The sequence below is a fragment of the Ornithorhynchus anatinus genome, chromosome 1 (assembly GCF_004115215.2).
Source record: "Ornithorhynchus anatinus isolate Pmale09 chromosome 1, mOrnAna1.pri.v4, whole genome shotgun sequence".
NCBI classification, from domain to species: domain Eukaryota; kingdom Metazoa; phylum Chordata; class Mammalia; order Monotremata; family Ornithorhynchidae; genus Ornithorhynchus; species Ornithorhynchus anatinus.
This window is the reverse complement of record NC_041728.1, coordinates 40,646,278-40,659,101: the sequence shown is the minus strand read 5'-3', so window position 1 is coordinate 40,659,101 and position 12,824 is coordinate 40,646,278. Positions and strand designations below refer to the sequence as shown.

Sequence of the window (12,824 nt, the reverse complement as noted above, 5' to 3'; positions counted from 1 at the left end):
AGCATGCTGAGACAGTGAGACCCCAGGTGAGAGAAAGTCTCGGAGAAACCCAAAGGAGCCGGGAGCACATGAAGGCTGAAGCAGTATGCAAAGTGAGAAACAGCATGGCCGAGTGGATGGAGCATGAGCCTAGGAGTCAGAAGGACCTGGATTTGAATCCCAGCTCTGCCACTTGTCTGCTGTGTAACCTTGGACAAGTCACTTCACTTCTCTGTGCCTCAGTTACCTCGCCTGTAAAATGAGGATTTAGATTGTGAGCCCTGTGTGAGACAGGGACTGTGTCCATAGCTTATATCTAGCCTAGTGTTTAGTAGAGTGCCTGGCACATAGTAAGCAATTAACAAATGCCATAAAAAGAGAGAGAGAGATTCTACAGCAGCACTTCCATGAATTCTAAGGCTATTTTAATCTCTGGAGGAGAGACCTTTGCTTTTGTAACTGGCTTGTATTTTCTAGCCTTTTGCTCGTCTCAACATTTAACAGAGTGTGGATGTAGTATCTTTTCATGCTACCCTTAGAATGTAAACTTCTCAAGGGCCAAAATCATATCTTGCACTTCTTTGTAAAAATCCCTCAACCACTTAATTCAGTGCTCTGCCCACAGTAAGTGCTAGGTAAATAGTGTTGATACTGATAATAAAACATTCTAATTCCTTTTTATCCCAAATTAACAATTCTTACCAGTAAATTATAGACTTTAAAGAACATTATCTTAAAGTTTTGGGGGTTATTTTGCATACTGCACTTGCCAAACTCAGGGTCCTTTCCTATGGGTGGGTCCCAATTCTATCAAACTAGTCAGAACCACTCTTCCAATAGCCCCACTGTAATCCTCCCTGTACTAATCCCTCTGGGGAGTCGCTGTCCAGTAGTCAGCACTTAGAACAGTACTTGGCATATAGTAAGTGCTTAACAAATTCCATAATTATTATTATTATTATTGTTGTAGACAGGGCAGGGCAGGACAGGGCAACCTGAAAATAAAATGGAAAAGATTTCTAGCAGATTTACAAAATGCTGCTTTCCTACTCTCTCAGGGCAAATACAGATTTATGCTAGGGGAGAGGAGTAGACAGTGCTGATTTCTTAGGTATTACTACCTCCGTGCTTCCTGGGAGGGAGGCAGCCTGGAAAAGATTTCTTTTTGAAAGAGCAACAGTATAGCCTAGTGGATAGAGCCCGGGTCTAGGAGTCAGAAGGACCTGGATTCGAATCCCGGCTCTGCCACTTGTCTTCTGTGTGACCTTGGACAAGTCACTTCATTTCTCTGTGCCTCAGTTACCTCAACTGTAAGGATGGGGATTAAGACTGTAAGCCCCCCCTTGGGACATGGACTGTGCTCACCCTGATTTGCTCATACTTACCCCAGCACACAGTACAGTGCCTGGCTCAAAATAAGTGCTTAACAAATACCATTTTTTAAAGGGGAGTGGGTAAATGTGAGGGCAGGCCTTGCTTAAAGCCACAGGGATAGGAAGAGCTGCTGCTTCCACTTAGATCACCCTGCGTTATTTCGTCACCCATTTCATCTTCTTCACCATCTTTTAGAGATGTTGAAGCTTCCCCAATGCTCTGGGCAGCAGAGGACAATATATTCTAACATGGTCTAATGAAAGGAGTGTGAAGATGGGTCTCTAATCCTAGCTGTGTCCTTGGCCTGCAGGGTGCCTTTCAGTAAGTCATTCAACGTGTCTCAGTTTTCTCATCTGAACAATCAGTAGTATTTGTTGAGCACTTACCATGTCCTCAACACTGTACTAAGTGCTTAGGAGAGTATAGTACAAAAGAGTTGGTTGCTTTGATCCTTACCCTTGAGGAGTTTAGAGCCTACAGGCAGAGAAGATACCACCTCAGATTATGAGCACTATGTAAGGCTGAGACTGTGTCTGAGCTGATTATCTTGAATCTACCCTGATGCTTAGCCCATTGTTTGGCCTATAATAGGCAATTGATAAGTAGCAGTAATAATATTAGGAGGAGGAGGAGAGTTAATATTAGTTATTGAGCACCCCCTGGGTGCAATGCATTGTCGCAAGTCCTTGGGAAATACAAAACCAAGAAATGATACATTTCCTGCCCAAAGGAGCTTATTTCTAATGGAGGAGACAAACCTGAAGTACTTACAAATAGTGTAGTTTAAGTGTTCATTTGGATGGACACATAGTTGCTCAAAATGCAAAACTATGGCTGATGGGTGTCTATGACTTTGGATGGTGGGATTATTTGGAGAAGGCTTGGAGGAGGAGGAAGGATTTCAGGAGGGCTTTGAATCTGGGCAGAAATGTCCAAGCTGGTGGAACAGTGCTAACGAGGGGACAGAGAGAGCAGAATTGAGAACGAGGTACTGTTAGAAGCCTAACCTGGGAGGAAGAAAACAGGTCATTTGTGAGGGGAGTTGGTGGAGGGCCTTCAAGCTGATTCAGGGGAGTTTTTGTTTGATGTAGAGGGGCGGGGGAAGGTACTGGGGTTTTGAAGGAGTGGAGAGGTGGGTATTGAGCATCGCTTCAACAATACGATCCCAGCAGCAGCAGCAGCAAAAAAAGCAGGCAGTTTGAAATGGGAAGAAGCGAGAGACAGGAGGACCAGCAAGGATATTATACTGGGGGACATTTGGTGGATTTGTTGTCTGTGGGGAGAGGAAGCTGCGGCTCTGAGAGATGTTGTTGTTGAGGACCATGTCTAAAACCCAAGTTCTTTCATTAGATCAGAGTATTTTCTAGTCTAGAACATGTCCTTGCCTGGGTGACTCAATCAAAGTGGAGGAGATCTTGGTTCTAAGCTCCAGGTCACTGGACAGGACTGGGGGGACTCCAGAGATGTGGGGTTGTGTGTTTGTTTTTTATGATGTTTATTAAGCACTTACTATGTGCCAGGCACTATAATAAGCACCGGGGGAGTTACAGCTAATCAGGTTGGAAGCAGTCCCTGTCCCAACCTGGGGCTCACAGTCTTAATCCCCGTTTTACAGATGAGAGAAGTGAAGGGACTTGCCTAAATTCTACATAGCAGACAAGGGGCAGAGTTGGGATTAGAACTAGAGTCCTTCTGACTCCCAGGCCCATGTTCTATCCATTAGGCCACCCTGCTTCCCTGACCCAGTTTCTGCCATTGCCTCCCTAGATAGTCTGGGCAAATGCTTGTCTGTGTTTTACTTTCCTCCTCTTGAGCCCTTTACTTTTGCCGCCTGAGGATAGTGTGAGGAGGAATGGGATAATATTGACTAAGTGCTCCAAACCAATAAAAGTACTAAGGATGAATACGGCTCCACTGAGGATGTGCTCTGCAATCTAATGGATCTCTATCTCCCTGTGGCTTTTGCTCCCTGCCAGGCTCTAAACCCTCCATTTCTTTATCTGCCTTTATCTTTATCTGCTATGTGACCTTAGGTAAGTCACTTCGCTTCTCTGCTCCTCAGTTACCTCATCTGTAAAATGTAAGACTACTACTATGTGGGACAGGGACTATGTCCAATCTGATTTGATTATACCCACCCCAGCACTTAGTACAGTGTCTGGCACACAGTAAGCACTTAACAAATACCACAGTTATTATTATTGTTATTAGAAGCAGCGTGGCTGAGTGGAAAGAGCACGGGCTTTGGAGCCAGAGATCATGGGTTCGAATCCCAGCTCTGCCACTTGTCAGCTGTGTGACTGTGGGCAAGTCACTTAACTTGTCTGTGCCTCAGTTACCTCATCTGTAAAATGGGGATTAAGACTGTGAGCCCCACGTGGGACAACCTGATTCCCCTGTGTCTACCCCAGCGCTTAGAACAGTGCTCTGCACATAGTAAGTGCTTAACAAATACCAACATTATTAAGTTATTGCCCCTCCACCATCTTCTCTCCAGGCCAATTTCCATTTATGCAACTTGCTTCTTGGGTATATCTGGACCCTTATCTCCTATAGGGCTAAGAATTGGATGATTCCGTCAGTCAATGATAATAATAATGGTATTTATTATTAATCAATATTAACTATTAATCATTAGAGCATCTGCCCAGTGAGTCCCAATGTGCAGACCTTCGGTGTAGCTTAGGTGTCACTTTTTGGAGACCTCTGGTACTCTCCTTGAAGGAAAGCCCCTTTTTAATGGTATTCGTAAAGCACTTATTATGTGCCAAGCACTGTTCTAAGTGCTGGGGTGGATACAAGTTAATCAGGCCAGATAGAGTCCCTGTCCCACATGGGGCTCTCAGTCAAATAGAAGGAAGGATGGATAGTGAACCCTCCATTTTGCAGCTGAGGAAACTGAAGCACACAGAAGCAAGTGACTTGCTGAGAAGGCGTATGACCTAGTGGTTAGAGTACGGGCCGGGGAGTCAGAGGAGCCTGGGTTCCAGTTCCGGCTCCACCACTTGTCTGCTGTAGTGACCGTGAGCAAGTCACTTCACTTCTTTGTGCCTCAGTTTCCTCATCAGTACATTGGGGATTAAGACTGTGAGCCCCATATGGTACATAGAGTGCATCCAACCTGACTGTCTTGTATCGACCCCAGTGCTTAGTATAGTGCTTAGCATGTAGTAACAGGTAAAGGCTTAATAGGTACCGTTATTATTACTGTTATTAATAATAAACAATAATAATAATAATAACTTGCCCAAGTTCACACAAGCTAGTGGCGGTGCCAGAGTTAGAACTCAGGTCCTCTGGCTCCCAGGCCCGTGTTTATCCACTAGGTCATGTTGCTTCCCCTTGCAGCTCCCTCTTTCCTTGGGGATTAAGACTGTGAGCCCCACTGGGGACATGGACTGTGTTCAACCTGATTACCTTGTATCTCCCCCTGTGCTTATTATAGTGTCTGGCACACAGTAAGTGCTTAATAAATATCATAAAAAACAGCCCCCCCCATCTCTGGAGTCCCCCCAGTCCTGTCCAGTGACCTGGAGCCTAGAACCAAGATCTCCTCTGCCTCGACTGAGTCACCCAGGCAAGGATGTGTTGTAGACTAGACTAGTCCTCCCATTCAGCCTCTCACCCTCTTCCTTGTCAGAGACCCCTGAATCAGACTCCTGAAGGGTGACATTCCAGTTCCTGCAAGAAAGAAACTTTCAAAGAGCAGGCATCCACAGTGACTGATTTCCCTGAAAAGGTTAAAATATTCTGATTAGAGACCAGAGAAGGCAGGTATTTCCTGGTACCATATGGCCCGACCTAGGACTAGCTGTTGTAGTACAACATGGTTGGATGGTATTCATTCACTCAAATGCATTTATTGAGCTCTTACTGTGTGCAAAGCACTGTACTAAGTGCTTGGGAAAGCAGCACGGCATAGTGGATAGAGCACAGGCCTGGGAGTTAGAAGGTCTTGGGTTCATATCTCAGTTCTGTCACTTGTCTGCTGTGTGAGCTTGGGCAAGTCACTTCATTTCCCTGTGCCTAAGTTACCTCACCTGTAAAGTGAGGATTAAGACTGTGAGCCCCACGTGGGACAAAGGGTCCACCTGATTTTTAGTTTTTACCCCAGTTTTTAGTATAGGGCCTGGCACATAGTAAGCGCTTAACAAATACCACAATTATTATTATTGGGAAAGTACAATATAACAATAAACAGACACATTCCCTGCCCAAGATGAGTTTACAGCTAAGGGGGGGGGAATAGAAATTAATATGAATTATTCTATTAATTAAATATAGGTACGTAAATAAATTGCATATAAGAAAATAAATTACAAAGCATCTAGTCTGCCGCGGAGAATAGAATGGAATCCCTGCCATGGCAATAACTCTCAGACAAAGTTAGCTAGGGAAGAGCACAACCAAGAGGCCGCAGCTAGCTAGTACAGAAGACTGTGCATGACAAAATTTATCTCCTTTCACATTCTGGGATAATTTCTAAGCAACAGACTTGCAGCTTGACATGTGTACCATGTAAGGAGTGTGAGTATTAAAGACTGAACCTGTATCAGCCTGCAAAGACCCCAGTCAATCAGTGGTATTTATTGAGAAGCAGGGTGGCACGGTGGAAAGAGCATGGGCCTGGGAGTCAGAATACCTTCATTCATTCATTCAATAGTATTTATTGAGCGGTTACTATGTGCAGAGCACTGTACTAAGCGCTTGGAATGTACAAATCGGTAACAGATAGAGACAGTCCCTGCCCTTTGATGGGCTTACAGTCTAATCCAGGGAGACAGACAGACAAGAACAATGGCAATAAATAGAATCAAGGGGAAGAACATCTCACTAAAACAATAGCAACCAGTTGCTCTCTGTGGGACCTTGGGCAAGTCACTTTAGCTCTTTGTGCCTCGGTTTCCTTAACTGTAAAGTGGGGATTCAATACTTATTCTCCCTCCTATTTAGATTGTGGGGCAAGGGCTGTGTCTGACCCAATTAACTGGTACCTACCTCAGAGCTTAGAATAGTGTTTGACACAGAGCAAGCACTTAACAAATACCATAAAAAATTCTTTTGAGTGCTTACTATGTGCAGTCCACTGTAGTGAGCACTTGAGAACTGTACTAAGCACTCCATTTTAGTGTCAATCAGTCTCCCTGAAAAGGCAAGTGACCTGGAACCTGGGACCCGCAGACAGACCACCAACCAAATGAATCCTAGGCTCTGGTCACTTATTCCCAACGGGAGGGAAATAGGCAGTCAACTACATGGAAAATAAATATCCAGAAGGAAGCAAGTTTATCCTATAAATGGGCCACGGTAAAGAGAAGCAGTGTTGTCTGGTGGAAAGAACTCAGAACTGGGAATCAGTGGACCTGGGTCTGAATCCTGGTTATACTGTACATGCTTAATAAATATGACTGAATGAATGAATGACTCCTACCTCGACTACTATTATTATACTCTTTCCCCTATCCCTAATTAATTCATTTATTTTAATGTCTGTTCCCCACCCCCCGTAGACTGTAACCTACTTATGGGCAGGGATTGAATTCATCATCTGTTGTACTTTCCCAACCACTTAGTACAGTGCTCTGCACTCAGTAAACACTCAATAAATAGCACTGATTGATTAATTGACTATTACATCAGCCTTCTTGCTGTCCTCCCTGCCTCCAGCCCAATCCATATTCCTCCAATCCATACTTTGCTCTGCTGCCCGGTTCATTTTCCGAAAAATTGTTCCGCACACATGTCCCCACTCTTCCCCAAATCCCCATGGTTACCCATCAGACGCTGCATCAAGCAAAAACTCCTCACCATTGACTTTAAGACTCTCAATCAGCTATCCCCTTACCTTTCCTCACTCCTCTCCCTCTACAAGCCAGCCCCCATGCTTCACTCCTCCGGCACCAACCTACTTACAGTGCCTTGATCTCATCTCTAGCATTATCGACCACTTGCTCACTCTCTCTCTCCTGCTTGGAACTCCTTCCCACTTCACATCTGAAAGACCATCATTTTCGCCATCTTCAAAACCCTCCTAAAATTACATCTCCTCTGAAGAGGACCCACCTGGAAGATCATTGCATCTGAAGAGGTATTTTTAGAGGCCCGAGTCTCGACACGTATACAAGGCAGGGGGCAGATAAGAGATGTGTCAGAAACACAAAGGGACATAAGCAAACATGCCACCATCTGGGTGCTGCAAGTGTAGCTTTGAGATCACTCTTTTCCACAATGCAGGACAAACATTCCTCTTTAATGAACAATAATAATAATAATAATAATGATAATAATACTGCTGGCATTTGTTAAGCTCTTACTATGTGCCAGGCACTGTACTAAACACTAGGGTGGACACAAGCAAGTCAAGGTGGACATAGTCCCTGTCCTGTGTGGGGCTCACAGTCTCATTTCCTTTTTACAGATAAGATAACTGAGGCACAGAGAAGTAAAGTGACTTGCCCTGGGTCACACAGCAGACAAGTGGCGGAGCCAGGATTAGAACCCAAGACCTTCTGTAAAGGCAGTGACCCCCTTCAATTGGTGGTCCTCTCCCCTGAACAAGGACTGCAGTCAGTGTCCAACGAGCATTCAGCATGACATGAGACAGTGGTCCTCCATGGCAGAATGGACACTGGTTGGGAAATTTCTCTCTACGTCCATTTACATTATCCTATGTCTGTCCATATTGCTCTATACCTGCATATGCTCTTTAATAAAGATCTGAAGTATTGCTATATGGCGCTCTGGATGGTTTATGCTACTCTTGATGGTGTCCATGGAATCCAAACCAGAACCAAAAGCTCCTGAGTTGGGTTGGGAGCCAATGAGGACATCCTCTAGGACATCCTCTAATGTCTCACCTCCCCGACCCATTTTCCCTCCCCACTGCATCATCTGTGCACTTGAATCCGTATACCCTAAGCATTTAGATACCCACAACACTTGAGTATATTCCTTCATGCTATCTAACATTTGTTTGATTGTCTGTCTCCCCTGCTACACTATAAGCTCCTTGAGGACAAGGCTGGGTTTGCTTACTCTAGTGGTTTCTCCCAAGCATTTAGTAAGGCACTTTGCACATAGTATGCACTCTATAAAATTCCATCGATTGACTGAGGGTCACGGATTTCGTTACTGAGGAAGTGAAAACCCTGGGGACTGGCTCGCAGTGGGGTATGGGGAGAGAGGACGGACACGAGCTCCCATTGTTCTGTGGCTGACTTAGAAGTGATGCAATCTCAGTCTGAATCGCCCCTTCGGAGTAGTAAGGGGAGTTGAATCCTAAAGCCTCACTGAGACCCACTGCCTTCCTGCCACTGGTAAAAACAACAGTTTGGGAGTCTAAATGATCCCAGTGGAGCAGATTTGCTCAGTATTTTCTCATCTCTCAAATGCTTTGTACAGTGCTCTGCACACAGTAAGCGCTCAATAAGTTCAACTGAATGAAATACGATTGAATGAATCACTCCCCTTCCCCTAGTCTGTGTAGAAAATCCTCTGGACCATAAAGCCTTCAGAACACCTGTCCTGTTGAAAACAAACCTTTGGTGTTCTGAATGCCTTGTCTTGTCTTATGCTGTCCAGTCGTTTCCGACCATAGCAACTTCATGGACACATCTCTCCCAGATCACCCCACCTCCATCTGCAATCACTCTGGTAGTGTAACCAGAGAGTTTTCTTGGCAAAAATATGGAAATGGTTTACCACTGCCTTCTTCCATGAAGTAAACTTGAGTCTCCGCCCTCGACTCTCTCCAGTGCCTCTCCTGCCCAGCGCAGGGGAGTTTTGACTTGTAGCAGATTGCCTTCCACTTGCTAGCAACTGCCCAAGCTAGGAATGGAATGGGAAGGCCTCTGCATGACTCTCCCTCCTGTAGCCAAGACTGGTAAAGTACTGGAAACTCTCCAGGTGTGATCCTGAGAAAGGTCTGATTGCCTAGAAGCATTTAAAATAAGACCTCGGTGACATGCGTCTGAAAGGTGCTTGATCTAATTTGTGGAAATGGTTTCCCATGTCCCACTTTTGCTGCAAAATAGTCCTTTCAAGTTGTTGTCACCCTGAGACCCTGAACATCTAGAGAAGGCTCCATTACCATATGATCAGAAGGTTTTGGAAATTCTGCACCATCCCCAAAAAAAGGAAAGGGAAAAAAGAAAGGGATGAGCAAAGGGCCCTCACTTCTGGAGGGACTAAAAAAAGACTGAAAATGCCTCTTCAGGAATGACACTCTCCTGGGTGAATCTCTGCTGGGCCAGCTTTGTCGTGAGCTGGAACCTCTGTGGGGTCCTAAAGCCAGGGAAGCCAACTGATTTCCACAAGTCTTCCCAAGCCACCTGCTACTGTTACCTGAAACATGGAATTGACTCCACGTTCTGTCAGAAATCTTCCAGCCACCTTCATTGATAGCCCGTCAGCCCACAGTGGGCTGGGACTGTGTCTGAATTATCTTCCTTGGGTGACAAAGTCTTTTCCCCAAACACAGTTCAATACTCGGCACATGGTAGGTGGTTAATAAATACTGTTGAATGAATGAATGAATGAATGAATGAATGAACAGCACTTTAAACACCATCTGTCGAAACTGATTACCTTGTATCTACCTCAGCACTTAATACAGTTCCTGGTGCATAGTAAGTGATTAACAAATAACATTTAAAGATACGTCTACCAACTCTGTTGTACCGTATTCTCCCAAGTGCTTAATACAGTGCACCGCACAGAGTAAGCACTCAATAAGAACAACTGATTGTTTGATTGATGGATTTTTCACATGACACTAACCATGACGTAAACATACACCAAGGTTTGGGTGAGCATTGTTGAGATCTATGGGACAGCAATGTTCAGGCCAGGAATTGTGTTATTAATCTGTTTTTCTCTCTCTCTTTTCACCTTGGCAGGAAGAGCATAGATTAATCTCACTACAACTCTGTGCTCATCCAAACACCTCCTTGCAAGGGTTTGCTAACAACCATCTGGAAGCCTTTGCTGATTGGTAGAGGTGTGCACTGTGCGAAGCAGGAAGATTTCCATCAAGATTCATAATGATAGTCTGGTTTCCCGCATCCAAATGATAATGCTTCTATAATTTAAATTTAAATACATGTCTAGAGATCATGACTTAGAGGAAAGAACAGAGGCCTGTGAGTCCAGTTCTGCCATTGGGCTGTTGTGTACTTTGGGCAAGTCACTTTAACCTCTCTTGGTGTGGCCTAGAGGAAAGATTATAGGACCAGGAGAGAGGACAAATGGATTCTAATCCCAGTTCCACCACTGACCTGCTTTGTGACCTTGGGCAAGTCACTTGTTTCTCTAGGCCTCAGTTTCCTCATCTGGAAAATGATGATTCAATGCCTGTTCTCCCTCCTGCTTGGACTGTGAGCCCCATGCACCTCAGGGACTGTGTCTGACTTGATTATCTTATATCTACTCCATTGCTCTGCACAAGGTAAGTGCTTAAAAAATGCCATAAATGTTACTATTACTATTATAATTTCCTCATTTGTAAAATGGGAATGAGATAGATTGCAAGCCCTGCAGAAAAGGGATTGTGTCTGATTTGATAAATCTGTATGTGCCCAAGAGTTTAGAACATCAGCAGAATTTAATAAATGACATGATAATTATTATTACTTACAGTTTATATTCCCAGATGATCCTACTGATTCATACTTGACTTGATTAGGGAGATGATGATTTTCAGCACGTAACCTTCATTCTCTATAACATGAAAAATTAGATCGTTTGAGACCCTCTAAACTGTAAGCACTTTATGGGCAGGAAATATTCTACCAAATCTGTTGCACTCTCCCAAGTGCTTAGTACAGTGCTCTGCACACAGTGAGTGCTCAGTAAATACCACTGATTGGTTGATGATAGTTTCCTGGAGGCTGACACAAACAAATAACACTGCCTACATCCTCTAGATCATTGTAATAATAATAATAATAATGATGGTATTTGTTAAGTGCTTACTATGTGCCAAGCACTGTTCTAAGCACTGGGGTGGATATAAGGTAATCAGGTTGTCCCATATGGAGCTCACAATTTTACTCCCCATTTTACAGATGAGGTCACTGAGGCACAGAGAAGTTAAGTGACTTGTTCAAAGTCACACAGCTGGCAAAGTGACAAGTCAGGATTAGAACCCACGATCTCTGACTCCCAAGTCCGTGCTCTTTCCACTAAGCCACGCTGCTTCACAGCGTTCATCTACCCCAGCATTTAATAGGATGCCTGATGCAAAGTCAGCCTTTAAGAAGTACCCTGGGAAAAAAAAAAGTGATGCCGTCAAAAAGAGAAGAGAATAAGTCAGGGGGAAAATGGCGAAGGAAATATGGATCAGGTGGAGTTGATGATGGACAACCCCTCCAGAAACGATTGACGAATCTTGGTCCTGAGACTTGGGAGCCGAGAACCTTACACAGAAGAATTGGTTATATGACTAGTGGTTTGTGCAGCGACCCACAATTCTCTCACCCCTGCCAAACCTGATCCTGCTGGGGAATGGGGGCAGTGAGGCAATAGGCGGGCAGAGGAGTAACATACAGCAAAGTGCACTTGTATTCTTTGCCCACTACAGGCAGAGTCAGTTCGAGGGTCCAGGTCTAGGTAGAGGAGTAAAACAGGCTGAAGGTAGGGGAGGGAGTGATGATGTGCAACCGGGAAGCTTTATCTTTGGGCCGTTTGACGTGGAAGAGCCTTGGAAATCCATCAGACTTAGAGGAGGTAACAGCATCACTGTCAGGCTCAGCGAATCTGGGAGACTGACATCTCAGAGGGATGGATATTTTCTTTTGTCTTTTTTCCTTTATTTCTCTCCTCAAGGGCCTCTGAGATGTTTCCTGGGTAACTATCCTGTCTGCCGGTTAAAAATTGTCCTGATTTTTGCTGCGTTGACCTGGGTGTGATTCAGAGTCAGAAAAACCAAGACTCTTATGCAAACTTAGTCTCCGATTCTCTGGCTAGTCTGGTTGTATCATTTCCCCCTGCTTTAGAGCCTCAATTTCCATTTCAATTCAATAATAATTATAACCTTTGGCCCCTCCCTCTCCTGTGGGGACACTGTGAGACTCAGTGATATAATAATCCTTGGATTGCACAGGTGAAAAGATTTCCAAAGATCAATAAGTCCTCCTTCTGCCTCCTACAGATCTGCACCTACACCATCCCAGTCAGATAGGTCTTTTTAGAGCTTCATTTGTGCATCTATAAGTAAGTACTACCTCAGTCTTTTGTCTGTCTCCTCCCTTCCCCCCACTTCTCCCACCCCTGATCCTCTCCTGTCTGGGAATAGAAGAAGAGCTGAAGCTGAAATGTGAATTTTAAAGGAAGAATGTGAGGATTCTACATGCACACTAGTGTGCAAAGATCCTTAAATATCCATATTTTAAAAATCTATTTACCCCGCCATTCCCCTAGAGAAGCAGCGAGGCTTGGCAGACAGAATACTTGTCCAGGAGTCAGGAGACCTG

The 12,824-nt window shown here is 44.5% G+C and overlaps 1 protein-coding gene and 1 non-coding gene across 2 annotated transcripts in view; both read right to left on the bottom strand.

Moving 5' to 3' along the window:
- TMEM63C (transmembrane protein 63C) overlaps nt 1–12,824 on the bottom strand; it is a 95,235-nt gene that overhangs the window by 72,800 nt on the left and 9,611 nt on the right. The window contains exon 2 of the mRNA XM_029074694.2: nt 10,988–11,070. The gene's annotated coding sequence lies outside the window, so the exon portion shown is untranslated. The remainder of the gene's footprint in view (nt 1–10,987; nt 11,071–12,824) is intronic.
- Nucleotides 9,139–9,276, bottom strand: LOC114817413. The gene has a single exon (XR_003765271.1). It is a non-coding gene; the product is annotated as a small nucleolar RNA SNORA7 (small nucleolar RNA).